Source organism: Perognathus longimembris, chromosome 27 (assembly GCF_023159225.1).
Source record: "Perognathus longimembris pacificus isolate PPM17 chromosome 27, ASM2315922v1, whole genome shotgun sequence".
Classification (NCBI taxonomy): Eukaryota; Metazoa; Chordata; class Mammalia; order Rodentia; family Heteromyidae; genus Perognathus; species Perognathus longimembris.
This window is the reverse complement of record NC_063187.1, coordinates 2,300,572-2,325,804: the sequence shown is the minus strand read 5'-3', so window position 1 is coordinate 2,325,804 and position 25,233 is coordinate 2,300,572. Positions and strand designations below refer to the sequence as shown.

General features: G+C 39.8%; 1 protein-coding gene across 8 annotated transcripts in view; it reads left to right on the top strand.

The window, feature by feature from the left end:
* The window catches only part of Sox5 (SRY-box transcription factor 5), an 884,924-nt gene that overhangs the window by 168,352 nt on the left and 691,339 nt on the right, over positions 1 to 25,233 (top strand). The window contains exon 4 of one of the 8 annotated variants that reach the window (XM_048335232.1): positions 18,677 to 18,700. The exons of the other annotated variants lie outside the window; for them this stretch is intronic. The gene's annotated coding sequence lies outside the window, so the exon portion shown is untranslated. The remainder of the gene's footprint in view (positions 1 to 18,676; positions 18,701 to 25,233) is intronic. 8 annotated transcript variants of the gene reach the window in all.

Sequence of the window (25,233 nt, the reverse complement as noted above, 5' to 3'; positions counted from 1 at the left end):
GGTTTTGGAGTTCTATTCAGGAAGTTGCCATCTAGGCCAGTACATTCTAGCATTTTCTTTCTTTCTTTCTTTTTTTTTTTAACTCTTCCTTCTAGTAATTGAAAAGTTTCAGGTCTTACATTTGATCCACTTTGAAATGATATGAATACAGAAGAAGCACAGTTATGAAGCCCGTGTGAATTGTGTCCCCAACTAATAGGGAACTTAATTTTTACATACATTACCATAACTGATGTGTTCATTGTACTTGGCAACAACTTAATCTGTAGCTACATTTTCTATTTTTATACCCCTTTCTGTTTCTGTTTTTTTCTTGTTCTTTTTTTAAACTGGGTTATATTTTCTTTTTTTGGATGACTTCATCTGTGATTTAGTAGTTATATATCCTATTTGTAGTTCTATCAGCAGTTAATTTTATGTTTTTAAGTATGTGTGTTAAAATACCATTTTCCCTCTGAACAAAAAAAACAATTAAGAAGAACTCACCAATAAGTTTATTTTGGTAAATTAAATGTTTCTGTATTCCCTTGACCTAATTCTAAACCATTGTCAACATAGAACCAACTGCCTCAATCATTTTTAATATCTTAACTAGGAACATCTTAACCTACTGGAATAGGAGAGTGAGATTGATCATCCCTTTTTTAATGTCTTAATTATCTTTAAGTACTTGGACAAAGGGGTTTAATCAAACAGGTCAGTATGTGAGTACAATATGTCTTAGACCATGTGACTCCTTCTGTCCCTCTCCGTCTCCTCCCCTAAAGTCACCTGGCTCCATTTTCATATTTACCATTGAATACTACAACTGCACTCACTTTCTTTCTCTCTTCAACTAAGGTATCTATAGTACAGTAAAAATCATGGTATCATTTCAGTACATAACCTAAAAACACTGAAATATTTAGTTTTAATCCTTAAAGAATGAAGGTATCCTCACATACTAATTACGTATTTTAGTCCTGGACTCTTTGGGAAACAACATGGTAACCATAGAAAATATATTGGATGGTCACAAAGCATATTTCTGCAGTATAGCGGTGCCAAACATTATTAACAAGAAATTCAGCTTGAGGGACTGGGGATATAGCCTAGTGGCAAGAGCGCTTGCCTCATATACATGAAGCCCTGGGTTCGATTCCCCAGCACCACATATATAGAAAATGGCCAGAAGTGGTGCTGTGACTCAAGTGGCAGAGTGCTAGCCAGGGACAGTGCTCAGGCCCTGAGTCCAAGGCCCAGGACTGGCAAAAAAAAAAAAAAAAGAAATTCAGCTTGAAATCTTATTTAAGTTTGTATACCATGTGAGAAATACTTTCAAGGACTAACAGTTGGGTGAAATCCACAATTGAAATAAATACATTTTAGCTAAAATGTAACAGTAACAATAAAATCATTATTATTATTATAACATATATTACAATATAATGGTAATAATAATACCACTATTATTATTATTACTACTACTACTACTAATGATCATGGAAATTTCTCCTTCCATACTTTAGGAACAAAGCCAGGTGCCAATGACACATGCCCTTAATCCTAGCTACTCAGGAGGCTGAGATCTGAGGATCATAGTTCAAAGGCAGCCTGGGCAGGAAAGTCCGTGAGACTCTTATCTCCAATGAACCAGCAGAAATCTGGAAGTAGAGCTGTGGCACAAAGTGGTAGAGCACTAGGCTTGAGCAAAAGCGCTCAGGGACAGCGCCCAGGCCATGAGTTCAAGCCCCGTGAACAAAATAATAATAATTGGAATTGAGCTTTACCTAGACCCTGACAAGGGTTAAATAATATCCATACTAACCATTTTCGGGCCTCTCTGACTAGCAGAATCACCAACGTGGGCTGATGTTTGTAGGTAGAGAAATATTAAACTACACTTTTGCTCTCTGTGGATAATAAGAATCACCCACTTTCGCACAGATGTCAGAACTGGCAAATTTCCATAGAAAATTTGGACTGAATGTCAAATCCCCAAATTATTTTAATGTCTGCTGAAGTGTGCGCTTGGCATGGCATGCAGCAGAAAAATAGGAAACGGTTTGGAAAACATGAATAATATCTGAATACAACTCCTTAAGCATGATTGTTTCAAAGATGAACGGAAACCGGTGTTCTGGTGGTTCATTGGAGATGAGTCTCATGGACTTTCCTGCTTGGGCTGGCTTTGAACTGTGATCCTCAAGTCTCAGCCTCCTGAGTAGTGGGGCTGACAGGCGGGAGCCACAGGCAGCTAATTAGAGCTCTAGTTTTGATACAGACATTATTTGTGCTCTTCATTCCCTCATCTGAACATTTGTGCTATCTTTGTGGTTGGTGTTAGTATATCTTTTATCCCCCTTTCTGTTTTCATTTTTGTTTTTTCAGCATTATTTTTTATTAACTAGTTGCACAAAAGGGTTTCAGTTCCACCAGTTCAAATTATTGTGATTATATATATATTTTTTTTCTAATGAGGGTAATATTGTGAGAACTCAAAACCAGACCAGTCTAGTTTGTGGCTAGTCATAGTATATCTTTGATCTATTCTAATGAGGATAATAACTATGCTTAAGTGGATACTGGATTAGTCTAGATCGTTTTCTAGGATAAGGAAAGAAATCAAGCATCTTTGCTTAAGGAAGAAATTAAAACTATTTTATAGAAAGAGAAAAAATAAAGAGTTTGGGGGCAGTTATACCCTATGAATAGGCAAATTAAATCATCATTAACTTAAAAATTCCATACCTGAATTGGTTATGACTAATTAGAAATACTTACATTTGAGATTAGAAGACACTGCTTGGTTTTAAATTCATCAGGCACGTAACTATTAGGCATTATTATAATTATTAATGTTATCAAGTTTTAACTATTTGTTATTGATTATTAGACTTATTGATTTTTATTAGACGTATTAATTATTATTAGATTTATAATGTCATACATTATCAAATATTCCAGCATTCTTCTCATTTTCTCCTCCTCTTTCTCCCTCCCTTCCATTCCCTCTTCATCCTCTTGTTCTCTTTCTCTTCTTCCATGCTAATGATAGAAGCCAGTACCTCCTGCTAAGTCCATGTTCTGTTTCTGTCACCCTTTGCTACCTCTACCTGCAATTTCTAATTTGGGGCAGTAACATCGCCTTTCCATTTTCAGCTCAACTGAAGTCTAGTTTTTAGCTTGTCAATACATTTTGTGTTGATAGCAATATTTACTACCCTTCCTCTGAAACAAAAACAATGCAGGCCCTATATATACAAAGTTCATGGTGGTTCTTTGTACAGACTAGCTTATGGTATTTATTTAAGAACTGAAGCATGCTTTTCTGCTAGTTGAACATTTTCCCTGTAATCATTTTTCAATCTTTATCAAAAAAATAGGTTATGTTATCTTGGAGAAACTCAGGTAAAGGGAAATAAACATAAACTCACCTCCACCAACATAAAATAAATTAAAAAAACACACTTATAATTCTTAGAATCCCCAGCATAATGACTTCTGAGAACCATGAACCATACCTGGCACAGGAATTTCATACATACGAGTTAGCATTTGCAAAATAAATATATGGAATAGCTACTGCATAATTTTAATTGCATTTGGCCATAGCAAAATGACACTTGAAGTAACAAAAAATGTCTAGCCCTAGTCTGTATATGCTAGAAAATTAATACAGTTTGCATCTGGCACTTTAAATGATGAAGATTCATCTTACCATTAAGTATCTTTTTAAAAAAATGTTTCTATGTGCAAGTCCTGGGGCTTGAACTCAGCCCCTGAGGGCTGTCTCTGACCTTGCTTTTTTTTTTAATTGGCTCAAGGCTAGCTCTCTACCCCTTGAGCCTCACCTCCAGCTTTGTGTTGGGTCATTGTAGACCAAAGTCTCACAAACTTTCCTGCTCCAGCTGGTTTGGAATCTTAATCTTCAGATTTCAACATTCAGGATTATAGGCATGAGCCACCTGCTCCGAACACCATTACCTAGTTTTATCTGCTCATTTTTCTTCCTGCTAACTTGTCTAAACTGATTTTGAGAATAAGTGAAATAATTTATTTGAATTTATTTTGAAAAATATGCCTTATTCAGACAAATCTATTTACATGATAAAGTAATACATGGCTTTATTACAATGTACATCTGAATCACCGGGGTTCTTTCGATTCAGTTTGCATCAGAGTCTGCCTTGGAATCCATTCTTTTGTTAATGGCTGACTCTCAGAGTTCTTGAATCAGTTTGGTGTAGGTCTAGGAGTCTGCATTTCTAACAAATTCTTACTTGGTACAGATGCTTTTGACCCAAGGACAACATTTTTCCTTATAGAACTGAATAAAGTGAACAAAAAGAAAGAAAAACATTGCCAGGCACTGGTGGCTCATGCCTGTAATCCTGGCTACTCAGGAGGCTGAGATCTGAGGATCACAGTTCAAAGCCAGCCAGGGCAGAAAAGTCAGTGAGACTCTCATCTCCAATGAACCACCAGAAAACCGGAAGTGGAGCTGTGGCTCAACATGATAGAGCGCTAACCTTGAGCAAAAGAGCTCAGGGACAGTGCCCAGGCCCTGAGCTTAAGTCCCACCGTGGACAAAAAGAAGAAAAAACTTCTGGGGAATACAATAGTAATACATGGTTTGCACTTAAATAGGGGAAAGAGCTTGCTCTTGAAATTTGTTTGAATATTTTGAGGGAATAATGATTTAAAATTTTAAAAAGAGTGGTAGAAATCATATTCAGAGGTGAAGACAGAACCCAACTTTTCACACTCCCACCCCATCCTGTGTTATTAGGTCAGTTTCTTCTTCTAGCAGAAAGTTCACTCTGCAGTGCAAAATTTCATTAACAGAGACTTCTTGTTTGCAAGTAGGGTTGTTTTTGTTCAAAAACATTTTTTTTTGCCACTTGGAAGTTGTGATCAAAGGTATAACACAGAGAAAAACGTGAGACAATTTAGTATAATCCATGTAAGAAACATCAGCTCACTCAGAGAGCTACATAACAAGTTTCCAATATTTTACAGGAGAGAAAAATTCAGGTCAATCCTTGAGAAGAATCTATGGTAAGCTAGGAACTGGTGCTCAGGTCTGTCATCCTAGCTACTCAGGAGGCTGAGATCTGAGGACTGAGGTTCAAAGCCAGCCTGGGGAGATGACAAAAAATTAAATTAAATTAAAAAATCTCCAAGATTTTATCTCCAATTAATGAGCAAAACCAAACAAACAACATGGAAGTGGAAGTGTGGCTCAAATGGTAGAGTACCAGCCTGGAATGAAAAAGCAAGGGGCTAGGAATGTGGCCTAGTGGTAGAGTGCTCGCCTGGTATACATGAAGCCCTGGGTTCGATTCCTCAGCACCACATATATAGAAAAAGCCAGAAGTGGTGCTCTGGCTCAAGTGACAGAGTGCTAGCCTTGAGCAAAAAGCAAAGAGAAGCTAGGGACAGTGCTCAGGCCCGGAGTTCAAGCCCTAGAAGTGGCAAAAAAAAAAAAGAAAGAAAAAGCAAATGAGATTGCAAGGCCTAGAATTCAAGCCCCAGTACTAGCACTAATTATAATAATGAATACATGTGTCATAAGACATATTCATCTACACACACACACACACACACACACACACACTTGATTTCCAACATGTGTTGTCATAAAATCACTCAGTTCGGTGTACCATGCTCATAGTCCAGATTTTATTATCATCCTTTGTTCTTACGATCTCTAATTGCTGGTCCCATCCAGCAGAAAGATCATCTTTTGTAAGTTCTCTGACAAATAGGATAGAACCCGAAGCATGTAAGAATTTGAGCATATGTGACTGATAAGAATGCACAAGAAACAGCCATCAACGAAAGTCTGCTATGGGATCTTAAACTGAACTACCACCCTGAGGTTTTTATCAACTGTGTCTTATCAATAAGATTCCTAAAATCCCCTAACTCAGGGTCTTTGATCCAAGATCCAGTATCGTAATTCCTGATACAGCCTTAGGAAGCCTAGGATGGATCTGATCTTACTGCCATTTAGTTGACAGATGGGAAGGAAGCAGGCAGAAACTCAGTACTTCCGATTTATTGCTGGGAAGAGAAATTGTGCGCCCGGAATATGCCATAAGACAAGTTGTTCTTCCAGCATCGATAGACTGCTGAGAAGGAGAAAATAAAAGCGATCGAGTGTTCCAAAATTTAAAAAGAAAACAAAAAAGGGACAGTTTTAACCCATTTCAGCATAATATTCTCACAGGTCCCCCTTTGATGAAAATATACATTTCTTAGGGACAATTTCTGAAACTCCGTGGTATTTATTCCTAGCGTATAAGTTTCCCTCCTAATTTGTTATGTTTTTGCACAGATGTGTGTGTGTGTGTGTGTGTGTGTGTGATTTTATATTGTCCCTGGTGCTTGAAGTCAGAGCCTGGACACTGTCTGTGAACGGTTTTGTTCAAGGGTAGTGCTTTATCACTTGAACCAAAGCTCCACTTCTGCCTTTTTGCTTTTTAATTATAAATTAAAATCCCATGGACTTTCCTATCCTAGCTGTCTCAAATCACGATCTATGCTTTGAGTCTTCTTCAGTTCTAGCTCAGTGACCCGAGTCATTGTTTGCTCATGTGCAATGGACCAAATAAATATTGGAAAATTAAGATATTCTCTGAGGATATCATATTCATTCATGGATTCTTTTCTTAAAGGCAAACATTTGGTCACACCTAAAATCCTAGCTAATCAAGAGGCTGAGATCTAGGGCTCAAAGTTCAAAGCCATCCTGGGCAGAAAAGTCCATGAAACTCTTAACTGTAACTTCATTTCCAAAAGTTGGAAATGAAGGTATAACTTAAGTGGTTGAGCAGAAAAAGCTCAAGGACGGCACCCAGGCCCTGAGTTCAAGTCTCAGTACACATACCAAGAGCAAACACATTTATTATTTCATTTTTTGTTTTGACAGGGTAAGCCTTTAGACACACATATGCACAAAGATGGTAAATGTACAATATTTAGAACACAATTAATATTATATCCAATCTCTCCTTAATTATGATTTAATGCTTAATCTCCAAAGCTTCAGGAATTGTCCTTAGTAAGAATTATATCACTGTGATTACCTACTTGAATCTTTCGTCTCAAAGATCTATTAAGTGATAATCTCTTAAATACATGGAATTTTATTAATTAATGAAGACATTTAATAGTTCACAAGCAAGGGCTGTTGATCTCTCACTTATATATATTGGAACCAAGATCTTACGCTATTTTTTTTTTTGACATGGGATCTTGCTTTATAGCTAGGATGGGCTATACCTCAAGATCTTTCTGTCTCAATCTTCTGAATATTGGGGGCTACAGGTATGAACTACTCTGTCCAGTGGTTTTCTTTTTCTTTTCTTAGAGCATTTTTAAATTCACAGATGAGCCTGAGTTTTATAGGTGCCTGCTAGCATTAACGCTGGCTAACATTTTCACACATACTTCCTAGTAACAGGACACACAAAGACCTAAATCACATTATGCAGATAGCTCTCAAAGTAGAAATCTAGAATCAGAATAATGTACAGAGATTTCTTACAGCAATGTGTTTCACAGCTTTGAAATGAATCTGTTTGGTTGTGCATTGAATGTTACTTAAGCACCCTCCAAAGTGTCAAGATTTGCACAAAATTTAAAAAAAAAAGTAGAATTCAGGTTGATTCAGTTTGCTCATGCTTTCCTATGAGGAAAGAAGCAAAGTTAAAACCAAGTGCCCAAGATAAGTCTGTACCTTAAAATAAAAAATGGATGCTATTTGGTTTAACCAAGCATTAGTAGCTCATGCCTGTCATCCCAGTTACTTAAGAGGTGCAGTTTGGGAAGATTGGAGTTCGAGGCTAGCCCTGTTAAAAGTGTGCAAGACCCCTGTTCAATCTACAGCTCCGTGGTGATGTCATCTCTCGTAGGTGTGAAACGCAAACGGGGAGGAGGAGCTGCAGTCCAGGCTGACCAGACCATAAATGTGAGGCCCTCTCCTACAAATAGCCAGAGTAAAAGAGTGGGGTGATTTCCACTGTCAGTGACTGTTCTGCAAGCCAAGACCCCGCATTCAATCCCAGGACCCCCTTTTTCCCTGTCCCCCACCCCACCTCCAAAGCTGGAAATGTAATGAAAGCCAAAAGCCATTTTGGGACAATGATAGTTTTCCAGGCTTTGAGACTAAGGAGCTTGAAATAAAATATAAATTGGGGGGAAAAATCCTATCAAATCATATTCATATTCACATCTCTATGAAAGCTCATGGTTGGGGACAATTAGGAAAAACATTTTGCAGAAGAGTTTCTAAGTTGATTGCAGAAAAAGCAAAAGTACAAACATACATACATATGTATATGCATATATATATATATATATATATATATATATATATATATATATATATCTTCATTCCAACTGCCAGTGGCTCACACCTGTAATCCTCTCTATTCAGGAGGCTGAGATCTGAGGATCAGAGTTAGAAGCCATCCCAGATCCGTGAGATTCTTATATCCAACTAACCAGCAAAATGTCCAGAAATGGAGCTGTGGCTCAAGTGACACAGCACTAAACAAAACTAAGCTAAACTAGCAGACAGTACCCAGGCCCCAAGTACAAGAACCAGGACCAGCCCAAAGGAAAAGCAAAATAATTCCTTAATGCTTATTATCCAAGTGTATCTAAGTGTCGTGTTGATAATGTGTAGGAATCTGGAATTCCAGTTGTATAGTTTCATCTTTGCCAAGACGTAGTTAACTTTTAGGTTCACTGTGCTGACAGGACTCTCTTGTGCCCTAAATCGTATGGCTTCTAAATGATTTATTATTGTTATTATTATTCTTATTAATTATCTCTTGGTTGTACTTAGGATTGAACTCAGGGCCTCTTGTCTCCTAGCAGACATTCTACCTCTTGATCCATGCCTCTTATCCTTTTGCTTTCAGTTTTTATTTTTATTTTCCTTTTCCCAGATGGGGTTTCATGTTTCTGCATGGGAGAGCTCCTGAATAGCTTAGATTACAGGCACACCCCCCCACGCCTGGCCCTTAGATGATGTTTGAGATCACGGAAGCTTTTCAGTTGCCCCCTGCCATTGCAATGGAGTCATTGCTATGGTGCACTGAAAGCTGATTTCTTAAAATAACAGAGAACAGGGGCTGGGGATATGGCCTAGTGGCAAGAGTGCTTGCCTCACATACATGAGGCCCTGGGTTCAATTCCCCAGCATCACATGTACAGAAAATGGCCAGAAGCGGCGCTGTGGCTCAAGTGGCAGAGTGCTAGCCTTGAGCGGGAAGAAGCCAGGGACAGTGCTCAGGCCCTGAGTCCAAGCCCCAGAACTGGCCAAACAATAAAAAAATAAAAAAATAACAGAGAGCACATATTTTGTGATTGACATTCGTTTTGTGAATCCAGGTGTTGCGTGTGGTTCTAAAGGGAAATGGAAGAGCTCATCGCTTTTGGTGCTTTACCATTTGAGCCACGCTTCCTTGCTCAGCATGTGAACAGTTTACTTGCCTACTGGTTTTCTAGGATTAGCGATTGTGAGAACCTGACTCTCTGGGTAAAAGGTTACTAGCATTTAGCAAAAAACAAAACCCAAAACTAAGAAACTTAAAACCTTTAAAAAGCTTTTATGGCTTTCTCATTCTGCCTTAAGATTATATCAGGCCATTGCTAGTTTATTGCTCCCAGACTAGAATCAATTTGTAGGAATGGCAACCCTATTTTGCCTTAAGAAAAAAAAATGATCTTACCTAATAAGGCATGGTATTTTTTTAAGCAAGCTTCTATTTTTAACTTTAAAAATTTTAATTTTTCCCTAAATACATTTGGAAATGCCATGTGGAATTTCAATTGAGTTGGCACAATTTATTTTATTTTATTATTATTATTCACATGTACTGTTCTTGCTCAGAGCTGGGGAGTTCTGGAATTTTGTGCAACACTAATTCTTACTACTATAGATCTTCTGCCTCCTTCTTCCTTCCATGTTATCCTTTGAGGACCAGAAGAGAGAATTGTAAGAATTTATCACAAGGGCTGGGAATGTGGCTTAGTGGTAAAGTGCTTGCCTAGCATGCATGAAGCCCTGGGTTTGATTCCTGAGTACCACATCAACAGAAAAAGCCAGAAATGGAGCTGTAGCTCAAGTGGTAGAGTGCTGGCCTTGAGCAAAAGAAGCTTAGGGACAGTGCCCAGGCCCTGAGTTCAAGCCCTAGGACTGGCAGAAAAAAAAAAAAAGAATTGGCATGAGTACCTTGAAAAAACTACTGTTTTACCCAATGTGTGGAAAATTACCCATCTTTAAAAAAATTAATTTATTGTCACTACTAGTATGTTGTACAGAGGAGCTGCCATTTCTTGTTGTTGATGGTGGTGGTGGTTGTAGGGATTGAACTCAGGGCCTGAGCACTCTTGCTGAGCCTCTTTGTGCTCAAGGCTAACACTCTACCGCTTGAGCCACAGTGCTACTTCTGGTTCTTGAGTGGTTCACTGGAGATAAGAGTCTCACAGGGACTTTGCCACCCTGGCTGGCTTTGAACCACAATCCTCAGATCTCAGCCTCCTGAGTAGCTAGGATTACTGGTCTGAGCCAATGGCTTCTGGCATGAGGCTACCATTTCATAAGTCAGATAATGAGTATGTTTATATTTTTGAACAATGTCACTCCTTCCTTTACTCTTCCCAGCTTCCCCTCCCATCCCTCCCCACAAGTTTCATAGGTGATTTTCTACATCGTTTCTATTGCATAGCTTGACTACATTTGTTCACCCTCCCTCTCTCCCCTGTGCCCCCAACCGCCCCCCCCCACAAAAGAGGTGAAAAAAGCAAAAACAAACACCAGCAGCAGCAGTAATAACAGGAAAAAAAAACACTCACGTTTCCATTCTTGGAATTTGTTTCAATAGATACTATTTTAAATGTTCAGAGGAGTTACTTACACCTTTGGATTCCTCCCTTATAGGTATCCTCCTTTAGTCTGTCTGGGTGAGATTACCTACAATCCTGCATAGTTTATCATGCTCACTTATATTTTAGATCTAGCTTCCATAAATGAGAGAAACATGCGCCATTTGTGTCTCTGAGCTTGGCTTACCTCACTTAACATGATTTGTTCTAGGTCCATCCATTTCCCCTGCAAATGACCTAACATTATTCTTTCTCATTGGTGAGTAAACTTCCATGTATATAGGTACCACGTTGTCTGGATGTACTCATTGACTGTAGGGCATGACTTGGCTATTGTGAATAGGGCAGCAATGAATATGGTTGTGCAAGTGTCTTTGGAAAAGACAGAAAAAGGCAGAAAATTCAGATGAATTGTGCCAATGTCAAACCCGTGGTTAGATGATCAGGAGAGGTAAAGAGTGCACTCCATCGGTAAGAACTTCTCTGGATCTTTATTCTGAGAAGAATCAGGGAAAGCCAAGATACACCCTCCATTCTTCTATGCCTCCCATCACTGTGCACCTATATGCTCCAAAGCACACAGCAAAAGACATTTCCTCATGTTGGAAAGTACTTAGCCAATGATAAATAATCATATTTGGGAGAATCATCTTGAGCTAATTCTGTTTGCTGGTGCTTTCTGCATGGGTGAAGACTCCGGTGATTTTTAGGTCTGTAATTACTGCCTGAGAAAATACAACACATAACACAGCTGACTGGAGGGTTGTGTCTGCAGAGAGGTTGCAAAACTTTTAAGGTGGCTCCCCAGTTATCTGTGAGCCCCCCGAGTGATATAAAAGCAACCTGGTAGTTGGAGCTCTGGGCTATGGAGGCAAGTTCAAGACAAGAGTCACATGCTTGCCTTTGTCTCTCAATGCTGAGTTAGATGGTCGTGTGTGTGTGTGTGTGTGTGTGTGTGTGTGTGTGTGTGTGTGTGTGTACTTGAACTTATGATCTGGGTACTGTCCCTGGGATTTTCCTCTTGAAACTGGTGTTCTTACCACTTGAGCCACAGCTCTACTTCCAACTTCTTACTGAGTGATTGGCGATAAGAGGCTCATGGACCTTTTCCTGCTTGGGCTGGCTTCAAACCTGGATTCTCAGATCTCAGCCTCTGAGTAGCTAGGATTGCAGGCGTGAGCCACCAGGGCCTTGACATTTGGCACATTTAAGACTGAAAGTCACAACTTTCCTTTGAGCTTCAGCGCTTCAGAATCTAGAGGGCCATATCTGAGAGAGACAGATGGGACATGAGACAAAAGGAGAGAATTCATAAATACAATGGGAATTTGTTGACCTTAGTAAGAGAGAAGGCAGAAAAGGAAGGGTGATGAAAAGGAGGGGTTAAAAGAGACAGGAGAGACAGAGGAGAGAAACGAAAAGAAAGGGAACCTGGTTCTCTACCTTCCTGGTATGTTGTGCTCAGAAGGGGAGAGGAAGAGAGAGAGAAAGAAAGAGGATGAGATGGAAGCAAGAAAAAATGTTTAAGAGGAGAAAAAGAGGCAGAGAGAGAGGAAAGAGAGAGTAAAACAGGAAGAAGGAAGGAATGAAGTAGAAAATAAAAAAGGAGGGAAAGGAAGGAAGGAAGGAAGGAAGGAAGGAAGGAAGGAAGGAAGGAAGGAAGGAAGGAAAGAAGGCCTAAATGAATGCCATCGACTGTCACAACTGCAGAACTCTACCCAGAACCAGCTTCCTTCTTAGGACACCAAGTGTATGCATGATTGGTTGGGTTCATCATTAAGCTCTGAAGACCCGGAAGTAATTTCTAGGAGAACCCAGAAGAAGAAGCAGAGAAATGGGGCCAATCCAGAAGAGGTGATGATAACTAAGCTAGCATGAAATGTGGCCGATTTGGTCAGCCAGAGAATCTGGAAGCCATCTAAACCAATTCAGAGGATCAGAATAAACCCAGTAGCCCTTCTAGGCTCCTATCCCATGGCTTTGAAGGGTTTATACCATATTGTCACTGAGTAGCAGGAAGTTACTTAGGAGAAATAGTGTACAACTGGGACTGACAGAAATCGAGGAAAAATGCCAGAGTGAATTTTTAGCAGAGTGGAATAATATGGCAGGCAAGTGTGGAAAGCAAAGTGTAGCTGCAAAGGACTAGAATACAAAGAGCTAGTAACCTTCAAGAAGATGGCTCAAGCCCTTCAAGTGACAGAAAGGACCAAGATGGAATTCAGGAGGCTGAATGACTGTGGGATGTTTCTTTAGCTTGGATTCTCTTTTCCAACAACATATTTGATAATAATTTAAAAAGCAATAGTGATCATGCAAGAAGTCACATCCCTTTGATTTCCCAAGTCTAACAAATTCATATATGGTTACTGACATATTAACAGATATAATAATTATGTGTGCGCGTGCCGTGTGTGTGTGTGTGTATTTGTCATGGAGGCTTTAACTCAGAGCCCTCAGTGCTATCCTTTAGCTTTTGGATTTTTATTTTTGTTGGTCATGGGGCTTGAACTCAGGTCCTGGGTGTTGTCTTTGAACTCGTTTTTTGCTCAAGGGTAGTGCTCTACCACTTGAGCCACAGCACCCCTTCCAGTTTTCTGGTGGTTAATTGGCCCTAAGATTCTCACAGACTTTCCTGCCCAGGTTGGCTTTGAACCATGATCCTCAGATATCAGCCTCTTGAATAGCTAAGATTTATAGATGTGAGTTACCAATGCCTGGCAGTGAATATTTCTTTATTGAAGATGTTTGCTAAGCAACAAATGCATGCCAGGCACAAGGTTGAGAATGGCAGACATACATGTGACAAAGCAGCATAGTATGTGTTCTGGTTTGCTGTCTCGTTGAAGATACAGAAGTGAGTTAGCCAGTGCTAAATCGTATACAGCAGAACAAATATGGCGGCCAACGGGTGAAGAAGTGGCAGGCTATGGATCCAATTAGTGTTTGGGGAAATATCTCTGGCCAAGATGACATTTGTCGGTCTCACAACCAAGGGAACTGAGGCATGGTTGGCACTGGAAGTCACTTGGCAGACTGGAAGGCCTACCGGAAGATGAGTGTCAGAGAGCTCACTTGTCTCCTGTTTGGGATTTTGTTGCAAATATCATGGGAACTTCTTGGAGTGCTTTGGAACTTGGGGGCTTTAGGATCCTAAGTTGAATGATCAAAGGCAGATACGTTTTAAATGGACAGCTTCCTAGAACTCCCCCAATTTGTTTACATGTATCATGTATATTTTTTACCTTTACATTATGACTTAAAGTCAATTCTTGTATATCTTCTATTAGTGGGAATGAAGAAATCAAATATCAAATAAACTAGCTTCCTTCCTTCCTTTTTTCCCTCACTTTCTTCCTTCTTTCCTTCCTCCCTCCCTCTCTTCCTCCCTCCCTCCTATTCTCCCTCCCTTCCTCCCTCCCTCCCCTCCCTCGCTCCCTCCCTCCCTCCCTCCCTCCCTCCCTCCCTCCCTCCCTTCCTTCCTTCCTTCTTTCCTTCCTTACCTTCCTTCCTTCCTTCCTTCCTTCCTTCCTTCCTTCCTTCCTTCCTTCCTTCCTTCCTCTCTTCCTTCTTCCCTCCTTCCCCCTCTCCCTCCTTTCTTCCTTCCCTTAAAGTACTGGAGTTTGAACTCAGGACCTGGTGCTCTTGCTTAATATTTTCATTCATGGCCTGTGCTTTACAACTTGAGCCACGGTTCCACTTTCAGCTTTGTGCTGGTTCATTAGAGCTGAGAGTCTCATGGATTTGTCTGCCTTGGGCAGCTTTGAAATGAAAGTCTCAGCTCTTAGCCTCCTGAGTAGCTAGGATCACAGGCCTGAGCCACCAGCACCTGAATAAAAGCTTTCATTTCTTAAGTAACAATTGAACATTTTTTATATCTCTACCCCTCCCCCCCAACTTTGAACAATTAATGAACACCACATCTTGTTCAGAAGGGTGGTGCTTTAAGGGAGGGTTGTTTAATGAATGGAGAGAGGAAGGGTAGATGAATGTAGTCATAATATTCAATGCTCAGATGTGAAAATGAGAGCCAAGAAACTGAGGGCAAGGGTGAGGTGGGGAGAGATGGGGGAGAAAGATGGAAGGGTGACATGGACCAAGATGCATCGTTCTCATAAACTGACATGCTGAGTTCAAACCCCTTTGTACGGCTATTTAAAGGCAATTTAAAAAGAAAGGAAAATAGAAAAGCAAAACAATGTTAAGCTACCTAGTTAAGGAAGCGAAAAGAATGAACAAAGGAATCTCGTAGGCGTATTTTGCCAGAAATAGAGGAAATAAAAATAAAACAAACAACAGCACACATAATTTGACTAAACTTAGATTTTGTCATAGCAGCTATGGAACAGAATTAAGAGGCACTGTGAAATAAGTTCATGTATAATGTGTATATATGTGCATATCCATATGTGCACATACATCCACACAAATATGCACATAAGTGTATACACACTCATATGCCATATATATTCTGGGGAGAGTGACTGGTCAATTAAAAGCATTGGTTCAAGTGTTTTTATTTTTAAAAAGTTCTAAGCAGCTAGGCGCTACTGGCTCACACCTATAATCCTAGCTATTCAGGAGGCTGAGATCTGAGGATCACGGTTGAAGCCAACCCAGGCAGGAAAATCTGCAAGACTTTTACCTTCAATTAAACACCCCAAACAAAAAGAAAAGAGCCAGAAATGGAGCTGTGGCTCAAGTGGTAAAGCATTAGCCTTGAACACAAAAGCTCAGGGACAGCACCCAGGTCCTGAGTTCAAAGCCCCCAAAATGTTTTAAAAAAGTTCTAAGTGTTAATACTTTCAAGAAAGCTTTTAAGTATTTATATATAAAGGACACATCATTAAGTGACTACTTCTTTTTAGAAGACTGATACAGTCTAGCAGCAAGCCCAGAAGCAGCAATAAATAACACCCATAGCATTTATATTTTACAAAGCACTTGCCAGATTATTTTTAATGTATGAACTTCATTATTGATAGATGCTATCTGCCTACGATCTGGTACTTGAGAACGGATATGTAGAGATTATCCCTCTCAAATCCTTTTAAAGAAAAAACAAATAAGTAGGAGATAAATCAGTTTTCTAAATGAAATCCATTACATGTGAAGCCATCTATATATCTATCTTTATCTAATATTTTAGCAATAGAAATGACCTTTCACTGAGATGGATGGGAATAGATTCCTCCATCTTTCTAAACATCATCTTCGCTGAACTCGTGAGTGTTTAATATTTTACTTAGTATTTTATATCTACTGAGGGCAGGTAGGGGGAAAAATATCTTGTTTTGGATTTGAAATACTGGCTTTGGCAAGTGTATCAAAACATCCTGTCATTTCAAATCAAGTACTAGAACTACTATAGACAGAACATGTTAAGAACTTTTAATTCTCCAGGTTACTCCATGAAAACATAAGAATAAGCAAGCTCTTCTGTGACAAATACAAGAAATAAACTTATTTATCTGCTGGACAGGACATTAAAGGAATAAATCTTTATTGTCCCCTTTCTAGTTTTTCTTTTGCAGGCTCTGTTTTTTTCATGGTTTCTATTTCTTTTATAGATCCTATTTCTATTTTGTTGATACTATTTGTAATAGGTATATATATAATGCCTTATTACATTATATAATATTAATATCTAGTACATATTAAAATAATTTTTAAGCTATATTTTTATTAGAAGAAAGGGAAAGCAGCCAGGCACCGTGACATCCTAGCTACTTGGGAGGCTGAGATCTGAGGATTGTGGTTCGAAGCCAGCCCAAGCAGGAAAGTCTGTGAGACTTTTTATCTCTAATAAACTGCTCAGAAAAAGCCAGGGAATGGTGCCATGGCTCAAGACTACTAGCCTTGAGCAAAAAGCTCAGAGACAGAGCTCAGTCCCCTGGTTCAAACCCAAAGGACCTGTCCCCCTCTCTCCCCCCCCCCAAAAAAAGAAAGGAAAAGCAGGAATATCATCAACTAATTTACAAGTTAAAAAATCACAAATATCCTTGTGAAATTTTGCCTTAATTAGTCATTTTTTTTCATTGTTAACAACAGTTTCCTATATAAGCCTTGTGTCTACATGTGACTTGCTTTTTTTTCTTGAGAAGACACTTTTAAATAAGTTTAACTAGTCTGACAGAGTCCACTTTAATACCTAGTGTGTAATTAAGCAGAGGAAAATGGCATTACAATAACATAATACTTTTTCTCCCAGCAAACTGCATTTCAGTGAGAAGTGTTTATCATATTTATTAACATACAGAATTAGTCTTAACCTGCTAGGAAGAAGAGAAAATTCGACACCTTACAGAGATGCAAATTGACAATTAGCAAAACAATAGAATTCCAGGCCTTCCTTTTCCAGAGGTGTAAAATTGGTAATCAGGCTCTGTTGAAAAGCTGGTTATTTTCTATTTAAAAGTTATCTGGAGTTGAAGGCTCCCAAAGGAAGAAGAAAATAAGAATCTGACCACTTTTTGTGAAGCAGAACCGCTTGCTTGCATTGAGATCATCATTGTACAGTTTCCATTTGAGACAAAAAAAAAAAAAAATCACAACGGAAAGAGAGAATGTGTGAATTCTGTTTCTCCGTATATCTTAATAGCATTGCCTTTCACATTCATTACTGATTCAAGACACTCTTTTGACCTTTACTTTTAAGGTATTAAACAGTATGAGATCTGGATACTTAAAGAATTTAATCATACTTAACTGTATGTCTTTGCAGGCTGTGGAAAGTATACCATACTTTGGAGGTATGGTTTTCTGATCCCCAATTTTTAAAAAGCTCACAGTGAATCTGTCAACAACACATTTGAACAGTTTGTAAACTATGGCTTTTCCAACAGAAATGGAAACAGAAAAATGTCTTAAACTGGTGAAGAGGATAACGGAAATATAAATTAAGAAAAAGATTTTTTTCTCCTTCCTTCCTCTCCCTTCCTTCCCTCCTTTTTTCTTTACTCCCCTTCTTCCTCTCTCTTTCTCTCTCTCCCTCCTCTCTCCCCCCTCTCTCCCTCCTCTCCCTCTCTCTCTCTTTCTCCCTCTCTCCCCTCTCTCTCTCTCTCTCTCTCTCCTCCCTCCCTCCCCTTGTAGTGGGGGTGTTGACTCAGGATGTTGAGCTTGCTCTACCATTTCAACTACACTCCTGGTCCAAGATAAAGATAATTTATAAAGGTCTCTGCTCACTTTGTATTGCAGGGTCAGTTCTCGCTAAGTGCAATCCACCATGTATAGTCTCAGGCTAATTAGTGATAAGAAATTCATAACTGAGTGTCTAGCATTGGTTCCCCTTAAGCAAGGCTTTGTTCTTCCTTTTGTGAAGAACAGGTCCTTGATGCCATTTAGGACTATGAATTTGATTTCTTCCCTCATTAAAGAATTAAGACAGGAAAGAGTTTGAAGCAGCCGAGCCAGTTTTGAAAGTAAAAGAAAAGCTGTAAAAGTAGGAAACCTTTCCAAAGCCAGGGCCCTCAGAGAGAAGTCCAATGGAGTCCTCCTCACAGGCTCCTCCCACATTTCCCACGTTCCTGAGCTTTTCACTGATTGGTTGATGGCTTGTGCAGGTGCTGCCTCAATTCTTTTCCATTGGTTGAGTGGGAACTCAAGGCATTATAGGTACAAGAAATACTTGAGCCATGAACCCAGGGCATTATGGGAAGAAGTGTTTGGGTGGGAGCCAGAGGCATTATGGGAACAAGAAGTGCCATAATGGACCACATGGTTTTTGCCCACGTGTTTATGTCTACTACTTTTTATCCTTATCTATCTGACAATTCCCCTTTCTTTCTCTCAGCTCCTGACTGTGAAACAAATTGAGGTAAACACTGGGAAGGTTGTGGATTTGTAATAGAGAATAGGGTTTAGGTAATTGTGATCCATGATCAGTGTAATTATGGTTTGTTAATTATGGATTAAATTTGGGAGGCCCTTTAGGTTGTCCTGGTCAAGATATCATCCTACTGACTTACCAAATGATCCACTTTGGATTTGCAAATCAAAGATGGATGGAGAACAGGAATGAATGGCATTCAGAATGGTGGCTGGGGGGTTGTGGGTAGATAAGGGGTGAAGAAGAAAGATGTTGCTTAGCTCTTGGCTTTTCACGTGATCGTTTTAGTCACTCAATTTCTAGGACGTTGTGTGTATGTACTGGCCTACTTGTATGAATATGTAAATAGACAATCATACTTCAAAACCACTTCAGATAAATTAGTTTGAAGATTATCTTCTCAGAGACAAGCATATGATTGTTTTTTGCCTTTGAGGGCAGGCATAACAACTCTTTTGTTCCCTTTGTCAGTATAAATAACAGTTCCTTGGTGAACTGGGAACATGAATTGCAACAAGGGGCGGATTGATGTCTGTCTCTCCTTCATGATTCTGCACAACACATTGTTGTACAGTGAGAAAACCGACAAGTCACATTTTCAGAGGTCGAATTGCGAGTCATTATTAAAAGGCCTGCGTCTGCTGAGAGACTCCTCTCCCAAAGATCTTCAGCCCCACAAATACACTTCACACTGTCAGAAAACTGAGCCATAAGAGCAGAAGAGGAAAGAAAAAGCAGAAAAACAGTACCCACAAACCAGATCAGCTACATAGGAGAGCTGAAGTGGGATGCCATGGTGATCAGACGAGAGCCAGGAGATATAAGACAGGACACAACATGGTGACTTGAGGCCTGGTGTAATGCGCCTGAGCTGGTCACATCAGGGAGCAGGGTCAGAGGGACCTTGAGAGTTTCTAACCCAAGACTGACAAGTCCAGTAACCTACTGTCTAAATTCTCCCCGCCCCCACCACCTCTAGAAATTCAGGCATGCCCGTCACCTGGGAGGTTGGGATTTCCCTGCCTCTACTCTGCAGACAAGATGCACCTGTTAGACTCAGTTTCCCCCACTTCAATATGAGAGGAATTTTTTTTCCCCCACTGAGGACTTCTGAGCAGGAGAAATCCCAAGTGGCCATGTGCTTAATTAACAGCTGAACTCATGAGGGAAGCAAGCACAATTCAGTTCTTACAGCAGAACCTGTTGTGTCATCTTCAGTCTCTTCTGTGATCCTTGGATAGTAGATATTAGATCTATCTATCTATCTGTCTATCTGTTTGTCTGTCTATCTATCTGTCGTCTGTCTATCTGTGCCTATTTATCTATCCATCCATCTATTCTTTCTCTGTCTCTGTCTCTCTGTGTCTCTGTGTCTCTCTCTCTCTTTTCTCGGTCCTGGGGCTTGAACTCAGGGCCTGGGCACTGTCCCTGAACTCTTTTGCTCAAGGCTGGTGCTCTACCACTTGAGCCACAGCTCCACTTCTGGTTTTCTGGTGGTTCATTGGAGAGTCTCATGGACTTTCCGGGCTCCAAACCCTGCTCCTCAGATCTCAGTCTCCTGAATAACAAGATTTACAGGTGTGAACGACCGGGGCACAGCTGATTTTGACATTTTGGGTGTGTCCTTGTGTTTCATAAGCTATCCAGAATCTGCTGTTGATCATCTTAAAAACAAAATGCTCTGTCACTCATCTGGATGTTTTCCTAGGAATCACAGAAGAGAAAGATTTGTCTCATCACTTTGGCAAGACTTAACAAGATGGTCCCTCTCCCCCCCTCCCCTCCCCCTCCCCTCCCCCCCCCGTCCCCTTCCTCTCCCCTCTCCCCTCTCCCCCATCCTTACCAGTCACCCTTTGGGGCTACGTATGGAATAGAAAGCAGAACTCATTTCCATCATAAACAGCTGATGTTTCAGGAAGAAATCCCTATCAATGTACAATCAATGTCCAGCCAAATAACCATCACTGTCACACACCGTATTGCTTTCATTCTAGGAAGTGACATCTTCATTTGTTACCCTTTATGCCTGAGGGTTTGTAGCCACCCCTAAGAAGAAACTCTGTCCATTGGGGACCATGGATACACATCAGAGCACATAGCCTCATGTGTTGGACACACATGTCTTTGCTTTCATATCCATTACCTAGGATTGTTGGCCTAATTCCCTTGTCATCCCATCGTTAGTTATAACCATCGAGTTCTTTGATGCTAGCACCAGGGTTCTACCAGACTGGTGGAGAAAAAAATAATAATCTAACGTCAATCATTCATTGGTTTTCTGAATCCATCCTTCTGGGTTTGGTTATGAAACATCTTCCAGTTCAGAACCAAGGTACTAATAAGGGCTGCTAGTTATCTTTTTTTTCTCTCTTAGTCAGGCATAGGGCTTGAACTCAGGTCCTGGGTGCTGCCTCTGAGCTCTTGTGCTCAAGGCTAGTGCTCTACAACTTTGAGCCACAGCTCCACTTCCAGTTTTCTATTGGTTCATTGGAGATAGGAGTCTCATGGACTTTCTTGCCTAGGCTGGCTTTGAACTGCCATCCTCAGATCTCAGCCTCTAGCCTGAGTAGCTAGGATAACAGGGGTGTGAGCCACTAGTGCATGGCTTATAACAAACGGAATTCAGCAGAAGGAAAGAGATATCTTGTCTTGACTCCTGTAGGGTGTTTCTGAGCAATGGGAGAAACGCATGCATTTAAACTATAAATATGACAAGCTAGACTTCAAACTTTCTTCGACTGAGAATTATATTTGGAGCAGGAATACCTATGTTATGACACACGGAGCACACATTGCTTCTAAAGTGCTAGATTTAAGAAGAAGCTAGCTTTAACTTAACTTTCTCCTTTCTCTCTGTGTAGACTCCACATATGTATGTGCATGCATGCATTACACATGCACACATATATGTGGGTTTCTATTACACATGAACGTATTTTATGCATATGTTGATGCTTACTCATGCCTCCACAAAGCTTGCACATGTGTATAGACATCATATATGCACTCACAACACATGTAACTTCCATGTTACTTATAACATAATGTGTTAAATATTACATTCATGTGATATGTTGTATGACTTGTTTTCTATGTGTAAATTGTCTTATATGTGAAATATTATACATAGTACATATAAATATTATAATTATAATATAGTAATAATAATATATATTATGTAATATATAATATATATACGTCTTGTGGATGACACTCGATAGAAGTGAAAAATAAGCACATCTCTTTTCCCTGATAAAAGCAAAAAATTAATTTTTTAAAAAATGTATTTATTGTCCAAGTGATGTACAGAGGGATTACAGTTTCATCTGTAAGGCAATGAGTACATTTCTTATCAAACTTGTTACCTCCTCCTTTTGAAAAAATTATTTCTTTTATTTATGTTTTGTTAATTTGGTACCAAGGAACAGAAGTCAGGACCTCATACATGCTAGGCAAGCACTCTACCATTAAACCACATTCCCAGCCTTCTCATTCTTCTCCCCCTCTTCCTCCTCCCCCTCTCCTCCTCTCCTCCTCCTCTTCCTTTCCTCTTCCTTCCTTTCTTTCTTTCTTTCTTTTCTTTCATTCTTTCTTTCTTCTTCTTTCTTTCTTTCTGTCTTTCTGTCTTTCTGTCTTTCTTTTCTTTTTCCTTCCTTCCTTCTTTACTTCCTTCCTTCTTTACTTCCTTCCTTCCTTCCTTCCTTCCTTCCTTCCTTCCTTCCTTCCTTCCTTCCTCTCTCCTCTTCCTCTCCTCTTCTCTCCTCTCCTCTCCTCTCCTCTCCCTCACTCCTCTCCTCTCCTCTCCTCTCCTCTCCTCCCTCCTCTCCTCTCCTCTCCTCTCCTCTTCTCTTTAAATGCCAACTGGTGTTTCCACTCTGAGCCTACCACTCTCTCTTGGCCTTTTTTGCTCAAAAACTGGTATTCTGCCACTCGAACCACAGCTCTACTTTTAGATTTTTGGTGTTTCTTTGGAGATGAGAATCCCACAGAACTTTCCTGCCTGGGCTGCCTTTGAACCACCATCAATCAGATCTCAGACTCCCGAGTAGCTAGAGTTACCTGTGTGAGCCACCGGCACCTGGCTAAGAGTCTTTGACTCACTGGGATGAGTAGTTTATCTATCTGTACAGTGTCAGATCTGTGTCTATATTGACTGTATCTACATGACATATATAGTTCATTTATGTGTACAATGTCCCATACATGACACATAGTGTCATACATATAATACAGAGCATATACCTTATCACATGTGACCTAGCATATGACATGTGTTATATACATATATGTATGCATGTGTGACACTGGGTACTAAGAAAAGTTAAGAATATAATTTTATTTGGCTCATCGTTTTTAAAAATGGAGAGACTTGAATCGGGCAGCTGTGTGGTGTGTTTGGTAACTGGAAAATCCCCCTGGTTCCTGCCATCTCAAAGGCAAGAGAAATGGAGGTGAGGTAGCATGGTAAGAGAGGAAGTCAGGCTTGTCTTTATAATATCCTGCATTAATCCCTCAATTACCTAATTCCCTTCCACCGAAGCATCACCACTTATATCTAGGTGTTGATACTGCCTTACTGGAAAAAACGTGACTAGCCGTTGAATGAATCTTCAAGAGACAATCCCAAACTATATCTAAATCATGACCCATGTATGTGCTCCTTTGTTTGGAGTAATATCATAGAAATAAAACTGAACAGAGAGAAACACTGGTAGCGCATGCCTGTAATCCCAGCTACTCAGGAGGCTGAGATCTGAGGATCACAGGAAGGACAGGGAAGCGGGTGCAATTCTTATGTTCAATTCACTACTCAAAAGCCAGCAGTGAAGCCAAGGCTCAACTGGTAAAACAATAAATTTAAGGACGGTGTCCAGGTCCTGAGTTCAAGCTCCAGTATCAGTGTGCACGGACACACACACTCACACAGAGATACACATACACAAAAATTGAATATGGCTACAAAATTCATCTGAGACTAGCGTTATACCCTTCCCTCTCTTTTGTACATGTCACGGCATTTATCTAGGGTTAGTTTTGCAGTCTCCAATCTGCTTCAAACACATTTCACATCTTCTTTTGTTTTGTTTGTTCTTTTGGTTGGTGGGTTGTGGGGTTTGAACTCAGGGCCTGGGCGCTGTCCCTGAGCTCTTTTGCTCAAGGCTGGCGCTCTATCACTTTGAGCCACAGCTCCACTTCTTGTTTTCTGTGGTTCATTGGAGGTAAGAGTCTCATGGACTTGTCCTGCCCAGGCTGGCTTTGAACTGTGATCCTCAGATCTCAGCCTCCTGAATAGCTGGGATGACAGGCGTGAGCCACAGCTGACCAGCTACGTTTCATGTATTTTTGATAGCTTCTCTCTGCTAATACTATGTAACAACCTGACCTTTTCTGGCCAGTGATATTTTGTTGTGCATTCTCTTTCCCTGTGGCCCTTCTGGATTATAACAAATCTCAGTATGTTGTAGCTTTGATGTCAATTTCTTTTTTGAGTATGTGCCTTGCTTTTAGGATGTTAGTTTTGATCACGATTGTTTGCTGTTTTGTTTCTGTCCTACAATGACTCAAAGCCAGTGATTTGTTTTTTCCTTCTCTGAGCACTGGCTACCATTAGCTGTGTCTGCATAATAACTTTGGACGTTTCCCACCATGATTCACTGGTCCCTGTTTCTAGTCAGTCATTCAGGACACTTAATTCTGGCCAACTAGAATGATCTTTTCTCTTTATTTCCTGCATTGAAAATCCTTGGCAGGTTGTTCTTCCCTACCATTTTTGTTCTCAGCTTTAACATAACAGGGGTCTACATGAAAACTCGTAGGAGAGTTAACAGCGCCTACTTTTGTGATTGCTTCCAGAGAAGTCCCTGAATGATATAGATCCTCAGTACTGTAATGCTTAGAAAACAATATCAACCTTGCTTTGGTTTATCTCTTTTCATACTTGTTTCAGAGTCCACTTTTCACACATTTTCTATGACAAGTGGCAACACCTCAAAGCTCTTTGAAAACATTTCTTGAGTCCTTATTTTACCAAGTGTCTATAGTGTAAATTATAGTGAAAAATACTCTTATGAAACTATTTCCTCAGGGCCTTTACAAGTAGACCTGGAAGACAAAACCAAAACAAAACACAAAAACCCAAGATACTGATGAATACGTGTAAAATAATGCTAAGTTTGTACTAGCATATGTGTATAGTGTTATTTAGGCATGTCTTCTTTTGTTTGCACAATTTATTATAGAATTATGTGCCTATGTGTGTATGTGTGTATATACACGCATGTAAATGGGGAGAGAGAAATAGAGAATGAGGAAGAATGAGGGGGAGACGGAGGAGAAATAAAAATAATAAAATACATGCAATAGAGAAATATTCTTTAGAGATTATTTTATGTCTTGATTGTTTTCACCTCCAAAGGCCACTATGCCAAAATCATAGGAACTTAAAATTTGTGTGGGGGGATTAAATAACAAAGAGGAACTTTGAGAAAAATATTTATTGTTCTAAAAGTATTGAGAATTTT